Consider the following 19,243-nt stretch of genomic DNA (forward strand, 5'->3'; position numbering starts at 1 on the left):
AAGAAGTCAGAGAAGAGAAAGCTCTAGTTTTGCAAGTTGAAAAAAGAAATCTAATTAAATTATAGATAGTGTATGTTTACATCACATGACTAGTGACATGAACAATTTTTTGAAGTTTAGAAATCATGATGAAGGAATTGTTAGATTTTGTAACGATGCATTCGGTCATATCACAAGGATAGGATCTATTACCCTTGATCAAAAGACTAACATTGATGATGTTTATTTTATTGATGGATTGAAGCATAACTTATTGAGTATTGGATAGTTGGTTGATAAAGGTTATTGGTTTCAATTCACAGAGAAGACATGCATTATCAAAGAAAAAGATGGTAAGTTGATTGGATAGGCAGTATGGATGAAAAGAAGAGCACTAGTGATGGAGCATTTTTCCTTGAAGGAAAATTGGTTTCTTGGATAAGCAAGAAACAAGATTATATTTCATTGAGTACAATAAAAGTAGAGTATGTGGTAGTAGCCAAAAAAAAAATTAGATCATGTGGATGAAGCCAATGCTAAAGGATATTGGAATAGAATTACCTAAAACTGTTATCATGCATTATGATAACACAAGTATAGTGAGTATTTCTAAGAATCTTGTGTTGCATTCTAAGACTAAGTATATTTATCTATTAAGCATTGTATTTTGAGAGAGAAAGTAGCTAAGAAAGATATTAGATTAGACTATGTAATTACAAAATAGGATAGTGTAGATATCTTTATGAATCCTTTGCCTAAAGCTACATTTGAGTACTTGTGATGTATGCTCGGGGTTATGTCCCTTCATACTTCTAAGTAGATGATGGATAAAGTGCATCAGTCTAGTGGTACTAAGAATTATTGTTTATTTGGAGTGAATTTGGATGCTTCGTGTATGGGAGAGTATATTTGATAAGTAAATTTGTCAAAGACTCTTTATAATTGGTTTCAAATAGTGTCTTTGGACACTTGAGCTGATTGAAGACTTTGAGAAGATGATTGACATAATGAATTTTTTTCTGTTGATGTTAATGGGGGAGAGATTGCATGAAAAAATCCTCTAGCACAATCGGAGAGAAAGAGTACATGAGTACATCTTCTAGTAATATGTGGGAGATGTATGTATTGGAGAGAAATGTTATAATATGGAAGAGTGATTGATTGATAAGGGAGAAGTTATGAACAATTTGTTTCCATCCATGTAAGTTGTTCTTGAGAGTTAGAGTGTGCACAATTGCTATCAATCATAAGAAAGAAGAATCGTAGACAAAGTAGTGTTCTTGTGAGTCTCAAATTTGATTGATGAAGAGGATCTAAAAAGAAGAGAATAGTGGCAACATCAGCAATAGAATTTGATTTGGTATTCTTGGAACTTAGATATTTTTTATCTATGTTTCCATCAATGCCAAAGGGGAGATTATTAGCATGAATATTGATAGTTTTCCTTTGGGGGAGTATCCTAAGAATTACTAGAGCACTTGGAGAAATTGTTAGCATGATTGCCATGTTCCATTCATGACCATGTTTTTCATTCATGTCAATATAGCATTGTTTCTATGAAGACTGTCAAAGTAATAGATAGAGAATGAGGTCATACAGGCTATGTATTGATGATTTAGTCAAGTATAGCTAAGGACCTACTCTATACTACATCTTGATGATGTCAATAAGTGTGCATATAGAGAGTTGAAGACATGTAGAAGATATGCTTGATTTGCAAAAGACAGTAAGTAGATAGAGTACCTAATAAGTGGTTTTTGATAATTGATCTTTGTATCTCTTTACTGAGAAAGAATCATGATGAACACATTTAGATAGCTTAATGATGATGTCAACAAGTGTGCAAGGTATGAGGTTGCATGTGTGAGAAGTTGTAAAGACTTTGGCCAACAGTAATTTGTAATTATGATAAGATGTAAAGCTTTGTAATATCTTAATGAGGTCCTATTATAATCAATTGGGAAAGCCTCAAGGCTGCATCAAGGAATTATTTTGAGGATAAGGTATAAAGGAAGGTTATTTTCCTTTTGATGTAGTGTGAGTTTGCGAAGTTATATGTGGAGTATCTGCTAAATGTGATTAAGTGACCCAAGAGATTATTGGATGTGAAGTTAGTTATTTGGTATCAAGATCAGAAGAAAAGTTCAGTTAGAGAACAAAGAAGGAGCTATACATTTATATTATTCTAAAAGGAATAATATAGAGATTAGTTGGATAGTGAGCTCAGTGGCCTTTCCCCTAAAGTTATTTGGATAGTGGGTCCATCTGCCTTCTACAATGCCTAACAAGGTTGGCATGTCTCCTAATAGGGTTGGAATCTCCTAATAGGGATTCAAAGTCTGCTAACAAGGACTAAGATGTATTGAATTTATTTCATTGAATCCTAACAGAGTCCATTCACTTATAAGGAACTTTTATATTAGTACATAATCTTGTGGGTACCATCCCCACTATGGTTTTCCTTCCAATCAAGGATTTCCCTAGTGAATACATCTATCATTATTATGCATGAGTATCTTATGGTTGTTGATTATATTTTTCACATGTAAAGGATTAATAATGTTGATAAATTTTTTAATAGTTGGATAACTTATTCAACCCCCCCCCGACTCAGCTATCTTGAAGGAATTTACTTTCTAACAGTTCAATACAAACTTCTTCCAAAATTATATTCAGAAATGAAGACTTCACATCCATCAAGCACACTTTGAATCCTTTGTAAGAAGCATATGCAAGTAGAGTTCTCACTCATTTCAGCCTTGCAATAGGGGAAAATGCCTCCCCATTGTCAATACCTTCTTCTTGTGCATATCCCTTACAAACTAGTCTTTCTTTGTTTCTTGTAACTTAACCTTTCTCATTCAACTTGTTTATGAATACCCACTTTGTTTCAATAACATTCTTATCCTTTGGTCTAGGTACTAGTGACCAAGTTTTGATCTTCTCAATATTCTCAATCTCTTCATTCATTTCTTGAATCTAGTGGTGATTATCTAAATCATCCTTCATTGATTTAGAGTCAAACTCACATACTAGGCATGTATCACATCTCAATATTTTTATTGTCAGGACTCCAATTTTTTTTATCTCCAATGGTTTCATTAGGTGAATGATGTCTTCTCATATATTTTGCTAAAGTAGGCTCTTTTCATCATATTTCTTCTTCAAGTTCATCTTATATATTTTCTTTGAGTAGCACTTCATGTATCCATCTTATTCTTTTGCTTGTTTGGAAATCACTTGTTAATGCTCAATGACCTCTATTTAATGTTCGACAACAATTGCCTAATGCTAAGCACGTTATTGTTGCTGCTCAATAGCTTTCTTCTTAGTTCAAATAAGGTGCTAGTCTCACCTTCATCAATGTACATGAAAATTCTTTAATCTTTAGGTTCCTTCTTACATTTAACTTCATTATTTTATGCATATTCATCAACTTTCACATTTTCACTTTCCACAACTTTGTTAGTGTTAGATTTCAACATTTATATGCTTTTCTCTTAGTGAAATAACCTAAGAATATGCCTTCATCATTTTTTGCATCAAGTTTTTCATTTGTATTAACTTTTAGTATATAACATTTTCTTCCAAAAACTTTGAAATATTTCACATTAGGTACAATACAGTACCATATCTCAAAAGGTGTAACATTTGTACCTTTTTTGACTTGTACTTTGTTCAAGGTATACTTACATATTCTCTCTAGTACCTAGATACAACATTCTTCTCCATCATCAATGTCCTAGCATAGTCCATGATTGATCTATTCCTCCTTTTCACTATATCTTTCTATGGAGGGGTCCTTGGTGCATAAATTTGTCTCTGTATTCCTCTATCATTGAAAAATGTGTGTAATTCCCCATATATGAATATATCTCCTCTATCAGATCTCAAAAACTTCAAGATTTTACCTTTTTTTTTTCAACTCTAGCCAAATACCACTCAGACATTTAAAATGCATCATATAAAAGAAACATCATAGTCATCATTCTAGAGTACTCATCAACAAATAGAATAGCGTATTTTTCACCATAGTATATTTGCACACCGATAGGTCCGCAAAGGTTAGTATCTACCAACTCTAAAATAACATTAGAATTATAGGTCTTTCTCTTGAAACTAGACTTTATCATTTTTCCCAATTGACATTGTTTACACATCACATTATCAAATTTCTTTAATCTCAGTAACCCTCTTACTTTCTTCATCTTACTAATACTTACCAAATTATCAAATTTCACATGACATGTCCTCTTCTATCATAGACATATATCATCACATTATGTAAAAAAACATGTATCATCAGATAGGTCTGGATAGAACAAGTTACCTTTAATTCGGTATAAACTTCCAAAAAATTCACTAGACCCATTGTAGATCTTAGCCTTCTTGTGCTGAGATTCAAATTTGTAGCCTAAACTACTTAAATGTACCATACTTAACAAATTATAGTTAAGTCCTACAAACCAATCAGCATTATCACATCTACTCTTATTAGACATATTTATTGATCCTTTACCTTTCACAAGACATGGCGCATTAATTTCAAACTTAACACTACCTCCTTTATAATGTTCTAGGTTTTCAAACTTATTTTTATCACCAGTCATGTGATGTGAGAAACCACTATCAATCTCTTCTTCAGTAATGTAACAAGACTTCTTACCTTTTCCTTTATGGTCTTTGTATCCTTTGTTTCCTTTGCCATATCTTCTTCCTTTGGACTTACTATCTTTCCTTTCATCCTTGTAATCCTTGTCAAGACATCTTGCAACAATATGACCAACTTTATTGCATGAAAAATAGATTATAGGGAGTTTACCTTTATATTTTCTTTTGCCTCTAGGTAGTCTCCTAGCCATTATTGAATCAAGATCATCATCATAAGATTCACTCTCACTAGCCTCATACTTTTATTTCTTGTTCTTAGACTTATGTAAAACAAATTGTGACTTGAAAGAAGATTCAATAGCAATGGCATTAAAATTATCAAAATTTGATAATTCAAAAGAAGTGAGTCTACCAACTAGACTATCCAAGGTTATATCATTACCAGGGATAAATCTCAATTCTCGCATTTTAGACACTCTAATAGCATAAATATGAAGTAAATTTCTCAATACCTTGTTGATCATAGTCTCATCATTGACCTTTCCATTTATTGCTCTGATAACATTCACGAATTCTTTAATTCCTCCAACATATTGAGCAATGCTCTCACTTTATACAATCTTAGTGTCATCAAACTTTCCTCTTAAACTTTCTAATTTGGCTCTTATTGCATTCTTATCTCCTCCATGGATCTTTTCCAAGTTTTACCACATATTCTTTGCAGTATTGTAGTCCTTTATATAATCATACTCTGAATACTGATGTAAGATAGATTACTTTCCAGCACTTTTCTTCACTAAGGGCTCACCTAGGATTCTCTACTAACCTATTAGGCTTCTCCTTAGTCACCCTAACCTCAAGAGGATTTCTACCTTATCCTCTTCACTTCCCTACCTAGCTACACCTAGGTTTTTCCAACTTGCTTCCTTCCTAGAGACATCTTCCCTTGTCCTTCAAACTCACAATTTTATTAGACTTGGTCATTTTGCCTTCAACATGGAGTGAGGGATGTAACTTTATGGTTTTTAGAATCCCCCTATCCTTTTGGTCTCAAACTCTATAGAGCTCCTTATTGATTCCCTCAAACTTGAAAAAAATGTCCTAATTAGACCTAGTAGAATTAGGCCTCCAAAGTTAGTTTTTGGTTTACAAATCTAAATTTTCCTTAATAAGATGCTAAACTACCCTCAAATATGGATACCCTTTTGGGAAAAATTCAATATTTTAGGTGATCAACTTATCTATACACCTATTTTCTATTTTTATTTGTACAACTAAAGGGTTCAAGCATTTCCAATCAGCATCCATTAGGGTCTAATGAAATCCATAACAAAACTTTCCTTGGTAACTTCTCACATATAGTTCCCTCATACATCCCTCTATCTACAACTCTCTGATTGAATTATCTGATACATTCAATCCATCAAAATTCTATTGCAAGTACTGTAATCACCTAGCCATGCAATGAAAGCTTTCCTAGGGCATCACTTGAGAAATAGAAAACCAATTTGTACAAGCCTCTCCTTTCCTATGTACACTATATAAGGACTCCACTTCTATGTCCTTAAAATCCATGATGATTCAAAGGTGAGAATTCATTTGGAAGCTATTCTTCAAAAAAAATTCCAAAATCGAATAGTAGATTGTCTAATAGAAAATGATTTTCAAATTGTGAACAAAAGAACTCCTAACAACTTGTGCTATAAAAAATTAATATAGTAAGAGAATGAACTACAAAGATCAAACAAAAACATAAGTCCACTAATCCATTGAAATGCTCATGCAATCATAAATCCCTATTTTGTCTATTCAGGAACAATATTATATTGGTTTTTAGTTTCAAAATTCACTCCTTACAAACTTCAACCCTTGGAATGGGTTTCCTTCATGATTTTATAGGTTCCTCAAGATTTTTCAAACATCTATCCTAACTATCAACCTCATTCATCTAAAAATGCAACCTTTTGTCAAAATCTAGTCAAGCAACTTTTCAAAGTTGCTAACAACTTTTGCAACTCTTACCAATTTTGACATCCAGCCTTTGGAAACTTCCAAATAGATCTAGCATGGTCCCTTTATAATTTCTAGGCATGATTTAGACTTTAGAGAATCAACTTAAATGATTATGACTAATTTTATCTAATTAACAACTTTGCAACAATATGCATCTTTTTAACATCTTTCCCAACTTTGTGCCAAATGAAAATTTATGACCTCCAACCTATGCAATAATGATGTAAAAAAATCATAGAGACCAAAATAAGTTCAAAACCATACCTTCCTCAAACTTCTATTTTATAAGACGCATACCCCTAATCCTTGTAACAACCAAAATAGAAGGTAAGTGAAAGCAACTCAAAAATAACTAGAATGGATTAAGCCTAGTCAAATCCACCTAGGAGAAAACACACATGACCTTCTCAAGTCCAAACACAACCAATTGAATTGGCCAAGGTTAGTACAAGCCAAAAACCAAAAATGTGAAACTGGGACTAGGAGTTAGCCTAGGTGCTCCTGCACCCTACTCCCCTAAAAATAAAGAGTTCAATCCACCATTGGATTGAGCAAGCTGGAGTCTATGGCCAACTTCTTGAAGTCTTCTTCTTTGATCTAAGTAGCCTTTACATCCTCTTTTCTATGCCATTTTATAAGATGTTCCAAATAATTTTTAGTCGTAGTCTTTCTTGTAAACCCTTGAGTTAAGTACCTTGTCAATTTCCTTAGGTGGTGAAGGAGTTAAGTTCAGGTCTTCTACATCTTGAATGACCTCCTTAAGTATCTAATCAACATATGGAGTAGGGCCTTTGTAACTAATCAGATTAGCAACATTAAAAATTAGTGACAACCCAATATCTTCAAGAAGTTCCACCTTGTAGGCATTTTTTCCATACTTGGCCAATATTTGGGAAGGCCCCAACCTTCTCATCTAAAGCTTATGAGGAACACTCCTCTACAACCTTTCTTTTTTTATATGAACCATCACAAGATCTTAAACTTGTAATTGTACATCTCTCTTACTATCATCCACCTTATGCGTAAGATTCTCGGCATTTTCAGTAAAGGTCTTCCTTACTATTCCATGTACTTCCCTCATGGAGTGGGAAAATTCTTCAGCATATTCACTACATTTTGCACCATCTTTTAGATCCATTAGTTCAAATACCCCTCTAGGATGCAACCCATAAAAAATTTCAAATGGACTCTTTCCAGTTGACCTATTGGCTGTATCATTATATGCATATCCAGCCTAGCCAATGAGTTGATTCTAAACCTATCCATATCCCTTAGTAAGAAATCTCAGTAAGTTTCCAAGACTCTTATTTATGATAGTTTGACCATTTGTCTAAGGATGATAGACAGATCCAAAAGATAGATTTATTCCTAGTTTATTCCACAAGGTCTTCAAAAAATTACTCATGAATTTTGTGTACCTATCTGAAACAATGCTCAAAGGTAAGCCATGGATTCTTATTACCTCCTTGAAGAACAAATGAGCAATTTGAAAAGCATCATAGATTGTCATTTTGTTGAATCTATCAACTACAACATGAATACTATCAAACCCCTTATTACTCCCTAGTAACCCACCCAAAAATTCCATACTTAAACACTCTCATGGCCTTCTAAAAATTGGAAGGGACTGATTAGGACCTACATTGGAAGATGTCCCTTTTTCTTTTTGACATACTACACAATGTTCAACATACTGTCTGATATCCCTATTCATTTTAGGCCAAAAGTAGAACCTAGTGAATAACTCTTGAGTCTTATTGACTCTAAAATGACCACTAAGTGCCCCATTGTGCTTTTCTTGAATCAAATTATCCTCCATTGATCCCCTAGGAACACATAGTTGACTGCCCTTAAACAAAAAATAATTTTACAATGTGTAATTAGAAAATTCACTATGGAATTTTTTCTTATACTCCTTACATACCTTCTAGATGTCTGCAAAATCTTCATCATCAACATATAGATCCTTGAAGCTATCAATGCTAATGCTTTGCAACTGAACCTCTTACACTGTTAGGAGTCTCTAGCTTAGGCCATTAGCTAGCTTATTCTGCATTCATTTCTTGTTCTTGATGTTAAAGGTGTAGACTTGTAGGTATTCCACCCAATTCATGTGCTTGATGCTAAGTTTATGTCAGGAGTTGAGGAAATTGAGGGATTGGTTATCTAAATATACAACAAATTCCTTTAGAAGAAAGTAATGCCTCCACTTTCTCAAAGCTTGGACTAGGAAGATAACTCTAAGTCATAGGAAGAGTATTTCCTCTTGACATCATTGAGCTTCTTACTTTGAAAAGCTATTAGCCTCCCTTCTTGGCTTAGGACTACCCCAATTCCCACATTGCTAGCATCACTCTCCACTATTAAGAGTTTTTCAAAACTAGGTAGAACAAGAATAGGTTGAATAGATATCCTCTTCTTAAGTCTCTCAAACCCATCAATAGGTTGAGGAGTCTAATGAAAATTTTCCTTCATTCCACCTTTGATAGTGTCAAACATTGGAGCAGTAATAGCACTAAAATGTTTAATAAAATTCCTATAATATTGGGCCAAACTATGAAAACTTATTACTTTTGTTGAAACATTGCAAGTAAGACAATTTAGGATGGCATCTACATTACTTTGATCCATCTTGAGATTCCCATGAGATAAAACAAACCCAAGGTACACTAGCTCCTACTTCATGAAATCACACTTCTCCAAATTTATCATTAGCTTTTCCTAATGCAATTTCTTGAAAATAATTTTCAAATGTTTAATATGATCCTCTTTAGTTTTACTTAAAATTAATATGTCATCTAGGTAGACAACAAAAAACTTACCAATGCAATCCTCCAATACTTTGTTCATAAGCCTCATAAAGGTAGATGGAGCATTTGACAATCCAAATGTAATTACAAGTCATTCATACAAACCTTTTGTGGTCTTGAAGGTTTTTTTCCATTCATCCCCTTCCCTTATCCTAATTTGGTGATAGTCACTTTTAAGATCTATCTTGCTAAAGTACCTTGCTTCCCCTAAATAGTCCATTAGGTATTCAATCAAAGGTATTCAATAAGTATACCTAATGGTGATCTTATTAATGTCTCTTGAATTAGTAAAAAGTCCCCAAGTTCTCCCCTTTTTATGTGCTAAAATATCAGGCACAATAGAAGGGATTATACTTTTCCTAATCAAGCCTTGGTCTAAGAGCTCTTGGATTTGCTTGGCAATTTCATCATTTTGTTGAGAGGTCATTTTATAGGTAGCTTTTTTAGGAAGGGTGGCTCCTAGAAAAAAGTAAATTTGATGGCTAACAGGTCTCTTAGGAGGTAGGATAGCAAGTTTTCCATCACTAACAATATCCTTGTACTGTTCAAACATTTCTTACACTTCCTTAGGTAACTCTATTTTCTGTCCTACCTTGTAAGCAACTTCTTGTTTAGGTTTCAACACTAGTACAAACTCTAATCCTTCCCCTTCCTCCAAGGTCTTCAAGAACTTCTTTTCACCCACCATGAGGAAATTAGGACTTCGGGATTTCACCTCTCCTTCTTCTATTAAAGATTGGATCTTGAATGTCACACCATCTTTCTTGAAGGAATACACATTTTTGGCTCCATCATGCATTGCTTGTCCATCAAACTTCCATGGCCTCCCTAGTATAAAGTGGCATGCATCCATAGGTATAATTTCACATAACACCTTGTCCTTATACCTTCCTATTATTAATTCAACCCATGCTTGTTCACTTACAGGAACATGTTGCCCCTTGTTGAGCCATGTTGCCTTATAGGGTTTGCTATGAGGAATTTTTTCATATTGAGTTTGCTATATGCCTCCTCTTATATGATTTTATCTATAGAACTTGAGTCTATGATGACCTTACCAACTTTTCCCATCATCTTGCACTTCACCCTAAATAGTTCTCTTCTTTGGCTTAGTTCTTCCTTTATGGGTTCCTTAATTAATGTCCTTTTCTCATTAAATTTTCCCCTTCTTCTAATTCTAAGGCTACTTTAGATGGTTTTTTTTTGTTGCTAGACTCTTCTTGCACATAATTGACTCTTTTCACACTCCCTTGGGAATTAGAACATTTCTTAGGGAATCTATATGTAGGGTCTCTCATTGGGTTGCAACTATAGCACTTCATGGTCGAAAAGTAGGATTCTCTACATTGGTTGTTGCTTCTTCCTCTTCCATCATTTTTGGAGCTTCTTTCCCTACTAAAACTCCCCCTATTAGAATTCTCTTCTTATTCTTTAGTCCACTTAGTTTTCCCTCAGCTTCTTGAGTCTCAACCTCTACCACCATAGCCTCTTTGGTTCCTACCATCTCTACCTCTACCCCTACCTCTAAAGTTGGTGTCAAATTTTTCCTTGTTCTTTTCTTCCACTTTTAGTGCTAGATATCTAGCCACCTTAATGGGTTCTTCCTCTTAAGTCCCTAATATCAAAAATAAATTTTAATGTCCTTCAGTATATGTTGCCACATCCATATCTTTTTTCTTTAAGCTTTGCCTTTTCTTGTGTATTTGAATTTCATAGTCTTTAGGCAGGTATTGCTCTTTTACCTTCATTACCATGTCTTTCCAATTTGCAATTAGTTTCTTTACCATATTTTCCCTCTCTTTTTGGAGATACTTCCACCAAGTTAGTGTTGATCCTCTTAGCCTAGATTTGGCTAACTTGAACTTTTGTGCTTTAGTGACCCCCTCACACTCAAAGTGGTTTTCCATCCCCTCAACCCATTCAATCACAAGTTTAGGGTCCATCTTCCTATTGAAAATGGAACTCCTTCTAGGGCCTTTCCACCTAATGCCTTAATTTCTTTAAAGAATGGTTCCTTAGTCAATGGAGAGTCTGGTTCAGGAATGATGTCTTCCTCATCAACCTTTCCCTTACCTTTATCACTAGTTTCTCCTTCTTGATCTATCTTTTTGGTTACCTCAGCAACCTCCTCCAATTTTATCTTCATCTCCTCTAATGCTTCCTATAGGAGCCTATTCTTATCCTTTTTCTCCATCTCCTTGGAAAGTTCTACATTGGTCACCATGTTTTCCTACCCTACTAACTCTTCAGTACACAAACACATACCACTGGCCCCAACTCTTTAGTGGCTCTGATACCAATCTAATATAAGTTGGATTGCTTTCCAACCCTTTTCTTCACCTAGGTCTCACCTAGGCTTTTCTCCTAGCCTATTAGGGCTCTCCTTAGTCACCCTAGCCTTAAGAGGATTTCTACCTTATCCTCTTCACCTCCCTACCCAACTATACCAAGGTTTTTCCAACTTGCTTCATTCCTAAAGACATCTTCCCTTGTCCTTCAAATTCACAATTTCATAAAAAATGGTCATTCCACCTTCAACATGGAGTGAGGGATGAAAATTGATGGTTTTTAGACTCCTCCTATGCTTTTGGTCTCAAATTACATAGGTCTCATTATTGATTCCTCCAAACTTGAAAAATTTGTCCTAATTAGACCTAGTAGAATTAGGCCTCCAAAGTTAGTTTTTGGGCTACAACTCCAAATATCCCTTAAAAATGTGGTAACCTAACCTTGGATATGGATACTCTTTAGGAACACTTCAATATTTTGTGGGTTTTAGGTCCTCAACCTATCTGTACACCCCTTTGCTATTTTTAGGCCTAAAACCAAGGGTTTCAAGCATTTCTAGTCAACATCCAATAGGGTCTAATGAAATTAATAAAAAAACCTCCCTTGGGAACTTCTCCTTTTACATATAGTTCCCTCATACATCCCTCCTCATTCTAAAATTCTCATATTGAACTATTTGATATATTCAATCTATAAAAATCCTCTTGAAAGCATTGTGATCACCTAGCCATACAATGAAAGATTGCCTAGGGCATCACTTGAAAAATCAAAAAAAAAAATTCCTAGGCCTCTCCTTTTCTATATACGATATGCAAGGACTCCACTTCCATGTCCCTCAAAGCCATGATGATTCCACGGTGATGATTCAAAATCTTGTCAAGCAACTTTTCAAAGTTGATGACAACTTTTGCAACTCTTAGCAATTTTGACATCTAGCCTTTGGAAATTTATAAATAGGTCTAGTATGTTCCCTTTATGATGTATAAGCATGATTCATCCTTCAAAACATCAACTTACATGATGCTAACTAATTTCACCTAATTGACAACATTGCAACAATTTACATCTTTTTGACATCTTTCCCATCTTTGTGCCAAATGACAATGTGTGACCTCCAACCTATGTAAAAAGGATGTAAATACATCATAGAGACCAAGATAAGTTCAAAACCATACCTTCCTTATAATTATAGGGTATAATACCCATACCCCTAATCTTTCTAAGAACCAAATCACAATGTAAGCAAAAGCAACTCAAAAATAACTAGAATGGATTGAGCCTAGTCAAATCCACCTAGGTGCAAACACACATGACCTTCTCAGGTCCAAACACAACCAAATGACTTGGCTAAGGTTAGTTAAATCCAAAAATAAAAAAATTGATGCAATCTTAGAGCAAATGCAATCTCCAACATTGCATGATTGTGTTTTTATTTTTCCTTAATCTGTTGGATAGGCATACACATAGGTACAATTACATGTTCATATTCCAAATAGAATACTATTGAATCTCCAATTTTAGAAATGTGCAGCTTCATCATACTTTTCTATGCATGGAAGTTCTCCTTGTTCAGCTTGGGTATCTCTTCTACTTCTTGTTCTTTAGCTTTAAGTCCCTTCAAAATTTTCCTTTACAAGCACCACAACTCTTATACCAATTTTTAGAATTATTTAGAATAAGTGAGAGGGGGCATAAGTTGGTTATCTTTAGGTCGAGATGTACCAATTAAAATTTTGAACTCTTCAAACAACATAGATCTAAACATTAAGTAGCTTGGTCTCTATAGAAATTTAATAGTAAAATAAACTTGTATTACACTATCCTAATAATAAATAACTTGAAAAATATAAAACATTAAATAGTAAACATCTCAAATAATATCCACACAAGTAAGACATTGGGATTTAATGTAGAAACCCAATTTGAGAAAAACCACTAGTAACATGTCACCAATTTTTCACTCTTTTGAAGTAAGCTTTGTTAGGAACCAACCCTATTAAAGCTTATAATACAAATTTTAAGGCATGGCCCTATTAAAGGATTTAATCACCCTATTTAGAGTGGCCATGTCAGAGGACTTAAGAATATTTCATTAGAATGTCACCTTGATTAAAGGGTTTACAAATGATTGTTAAGTCAACCTTGATTAAAGGATTTCTACTGATACAATGGTTAGAAAGTAAAAATAAATTGATCTAATAAACACAACTCACTTTGAAAATATAGATCACTATTCGGTTCAATAACTAATTCATTTATTGGATTCCATTATCATCTCCATCACTAGTTCTCTTGGGAACCCATCAAGCAACCACTCATCATTGTTCAAATTTCTACTCAATCATGCCAATCAACAAAATCAACAAATGCTCCTACCTTGATAGGTTAGCCCTTATGCCTCCTTAATTAGGTAGCTTGATCATTTTTTTTCTAAAAACCCATCATTGATCTTAGGGCTAGGTTAGATTCATTGAATCCTTCCATCATTTTGTTTCCTCCTTTACCTTCTAGAAACTTCTGAAAACTTCACTTTGAATCCATGCAATGAAACACTCAAACACATTTTTTGTTGCATTAAATGTTTTATATCATCAATCCTTATCTTCAACATGCTTTATATACTTCAAGAATTCAACTATACCAACTAGGAATCTCAATTCCTTCACAAAATGTAAAATGCTAACACTCAGCCAAAACTATTTTCCCCGGCCTTGATCATTGCCATACAACTCTGTCATCACTATCTTTCTTACTCAGCATACACTATCTTTGCTCAGTCCTTTTACTGGGTCTCAATCTAACTTTTTTTATTCTCTAGCTTTACTTGTGCTCTATCGACACTATATTTTCTCGTCTTCTACAATTCACTTGGTTGACACTAGCATAGCTCAGCCTCAACTATAAGGTCCTTAATCTTTGGCTTTGATGCTTGGTTAAGCCTATGTATTTGTCCATCATTGATCATCTCTTCTAGGATTTAACTCAACTATCTTCTTCACCTAGTGTTATGATTAAACAACACATTATCTTTTTAAGGTCCAAATGATCAAGTGCCCATTGTAATTCCTCATAAATCAACCTTTCCACTAGGTCCTCTTGTTACCTCTTCTTCTCAAATCTTCTTCATTAATTATCTTCATATAGCACTCTTCTGAGGTAGAAATTGTCTTACTCATAAGTTTTGACATCAATGAAAATATAACAATTGTTGCCATTGTAGTTTCCAAGAAGTTGATGACATAATTGAAAGAATGATAAAAATTGAGAATGTCTCTAATGAAGATCCTACTAATAATGTGAAGAAAGATGAAGATGCAATGATCAAAATTGAGACAAAAAGATGAAGGTCTTGTGTCTACTAAGCCAGCATTTTCACATATACTAGGTTATGCACCTATTATTGAGAAAATCAAACCATACCTGACATCCAAGCCACATGAGATCCCAAAGAGTAAAGATGATATATCTACTAGGTCATTGTTTACTATTGCTAATACTATACCAATGTTAACTAGGAAAGAATAAAAGGTTGTAGATACTGAGCAACTGGGTCAAGATACACAAAAGGAACAAGGGGGAGATAAAACTAGAGGTGATGCAACACTAGCCAACAAACCTTTGAGAAAGGGAATTATTGGACATGGCCACCAAGTTTCTATAATTGTAAGTAATTGTAAGAACTTATCACTATCTACTTGTACATAGAATATATTCTATAATCCAATGTTGTTATATCCATGATCTACACAATAGCTAGAAGATCAAAAGAAAATGGAAAAATAGGTTCATATTAAACTAATTCTATCTGAGGAAAAGCCTTAGATGCCACAATTAAAAAAATTTACAATTTTTATCATTCAACAAGATGAATAAGTAAAGGAGAAATAGGAAAAGGAAACAAAAAAAAGTGAGGAACCAAAATAGAAAAATTAGGAGATCACAACTCTCATGCCATTAAAAGTCTCACCAAGTACTAATCATATTGATTATAAAGGAAAGAAGATGAAGAAGCAGAAGAAAAATCAGGAAATTCAAGCATTCATGTCTAACCCAACAACACTACAAGAGGATATTGCCATACCTAATTAGAAACCAAACACATTGGATGGTGATTGAATGGAAATATACATTGGGCTTGGTGTGAGGAATAAAAAGAAAGAAAGATTGAGAAAAGAATACAAGAACATACAAGTACTTCATGATGTGAAAGAAATTTTACAAGTTGTGTCAAATATTATTTTAAATGAAAAGATACCCATATTGGATCAACTTGTATAGCTAGTTGATAAGTTTAACAATCCAAATCTAGATATAGTTACAAAGTTAAAATTATTGCAAATAAATGAGAAAAAATTGAAGTACAAGGTATTGGAAAGAGTTTCAACAGACATTGTTATTCAAAAAATAATCCACTTTTAACTAAATTGGAGAACATTGTACAAAATATTTTATTATTGTTTAGAAAATTATGTAATATTCCCTCTCTTACCAATTAAGTCAAGGAAAAATTACAAAAGGTCAAATTTAATATGAACTCAATTTTACTTGCATTAAAATCTAATCCTAGTAGTGAATCCTAGCACTATAACTGAGTGATATTTGTCACGAGCCTTCAACATGATATGTTAAGAGAGAGAAAAATGTGAGAAATGGAATCAATGAAGTACAAGTGTTGTTATTACCTCATTTGGATGTTATTTAGGAACATCACAAGGTTTCTAAAGAGCTCATTATTGTCCCAAGCCTTTCTATTGTAGAATACATGACTGAGTTAGTAGAAAATTTACTAAATAAGAAGAAAACACTCAATCTGGTTAGAACAAATTGGAATAACACCATGATAATCATGTTGAACAGTCACAAGGAGTTTCTAGATCACATTGGATCACATCCAAAGCAAATAGTTTCATATCTTAAGCTAATTTTATATCAATGTCAAAAAGGGGAATAATATGTTTTTGTCTATATGTTTGTTTATATTTATGGAGTTATAAGGAATTGATGTAATACAAACAAAATAATTTTGAAAAACATTTTTACCAAGGAAATATCTGCATAGGGGGGGTTGTATTTATTATGTACATAATATTTTTTTCACTAATGTCAAACGGGGGAATGTTACTCCCATATATTATCAAGTTGTCAAGTAGTGTCAAAAATCCAAGTGACAAAGAACATAGTAATCGAGTTATTGTATTGATTGAGTACTGAAGAAAGAATTGAATGAGTTTAGCAATTATGCCCGAGCTCAATATTTACCAAGCATAAGTCATAACCAAATTAGAAGATATAACTGAGCCAAATAAAATATACCAAGAAAATAGACTACCAAGCTATACAATTGTAACTGAGCAAGACTATTCACCAAGAACCAATATAAAGAACATAGTATTTTTCAAGTAACACTAAAGATACATCAACAATGTTTTTAGCACTAAATCTTATGATACATGGTCATATCAAGTGAGAAAATAGGTTGCATAGTTCAAAGAAAATATCTCTTCAAGAATTTGAACTAATTATTTACTAATTTTAAGGCTAATAAAAAAGGAGCGAAATGTTGGATGGTTCTAGAGTGTTGATTTTGATGAGATAAGTATTCTGGAAAGTTCCCAAACCCTAATTAGGTCACATGTAGAAAATCCAAAAGTAAAATATAAAGGAACATATCTAGGAAAATTTTAAGGTGGATGAAAAAGGTAGTTAAGGTTGTTGTTGCTAATAGAAGTATTGAAACGAGAAAAGGCAAGAACGTGATAGAGGAAAGGTATTGAACACATTCTGATGTCAAAGGTTCAAGTAGTATAGAGAGGAATTGTAGATCTATCATAGAAGTTGATATAATATTGACCTAAAGAATGATCTAATTAGGAAAAGAAAGTTTCTATTTAAGAGATTATTTTCTACTAATTTCTCATCATTATAGTAGTTTCTAAATCATTGTAAATGGTGGACCTTGTAGTCTTTTATGTAAATCTCTTAATCAAGAACACACTTAAAGAGAGTTGTAAAATCATTGAGGAAGGTAGATCCTTGTAGGTCTATTTGTATACTCCTAATAGAGAAAGTCATCAAGAGTGACAAAATATTGAGCCCTAACAAGGTACCCTCTTACTATAGTAATGATGGATTTCTAGGTACCATCTCCACCGCATGTTTCCCACTAACTAAGGGTTTCTTTGATACCAAATAATTGTGTTATGTATTTGTGATTTTCTAAGTTTACATTTGGTGGATGTTGAATTAGTTAAGTTACTTTCATTTATAAAGCATTATGATGAATATTATGTGATAACTGAGTTACAAAATAGAACCAAGAAGTACTAAATTTATTTAAGTGTGAATTTTTTTGAGCATACTAATTCAACATATCCTATCTCTCCTAATAATTCTAACAATACCAATTCATGCAATATTTCAAATTAACATAGGAGATTGGTGATCTCCCATTAAATATACCACCTTAAATTAGAATCACTCCAATTTAATAATGGTTTAGTCCATATTTAATGCAAGATCATCAATCCCCTCCTCTCATTCATCTCTTCTTCCCTTTTTAGTCATCTCTCCTAGGTGGAATATGGGTAAAACCTATTACATCCTCTCTAAACCTCCTATTATATAGTGTTAATCTTGAGATAGGATCTATTTCCCCTGAGTCCTTTCATTCATCCATCTATCCATTTAGAATTTTCTCCTCGCATCAAAATAAGATTTTCTCAGAATTTGGACCTCATTTTGGGATTCTAAACCCTATTTTGGAGCCCCGAGATGGCTCTAGGAGTTTTTGCACCTTATCATTAGGGGAAGAGTTCATCACTAACCAATTAGGGGTGCAATTCACCCTTGATAAAGCCCTATTTTTGGCTCCCCTATTTAGGTCTTGTGTCTAGTTAGTTTTGGGCTACAAACTTCTAGGCAAGTCAACTTGCGAGAGTAAGATATTCCAAAACCTTTATAAACCCTTCTATTTGCTCCATTTTCACATCTCATCTTCAAGTTTTCAAACACCTACAAGCTTGCACTCTCAATTTCTCAAGCATTCAGGGAATCTCTCTATTGAAGATCAAGATTTCATGCATTCAAGATATTGAAGGAATTTATGCAAGATATATCATTAGAACATTCAAGATCTCCCTTAATACATTCCAGATCCTTTGTTGCATCTTCTACATCTATTCTCTCAAGATCCCCATTCATCTACATTCATTCATATGGAAGACTCCAAGCACATTCATACATGAAGGTTTTGATGTCACTTTGATTTATTTTTTGGGTTTTTTGAGTTTGAGTCAAAACTATTACTTTTGTATTCTCGACTATATTCCAAATTCAAGAGAATATTCATAGATTTACATTGCTTTCATGTTAGATCTATTACTACTACTTGCTAGCATTTCATTTCAACTATTTCAATTCAAAGTTAATTCATAAACTAGGGTTTGACTAATGCAACCCTCTCCCCCAGACAACAAATAAATAATCTCTTATTTTGCAATTTTTAGATATTAGATCAAAGAATAGGTTGTGGATCTGGATAC

This window comes from Cupressus sempervirens, chromosome 10 (genome assembly GCF_028749045.1).
Source record: "Cupressus sempervirens isolate cs-2001-9-10 chromosome 10, ASM2874904v1, whole genome shotgun sequence".
NCBI classification, from domain to species: Eukaryota; Viridiplantae; Streptophyta; class Pinopsida; order Cupressales; family Cupressaceae; genus Cupressus; species Cupressus sempervirens.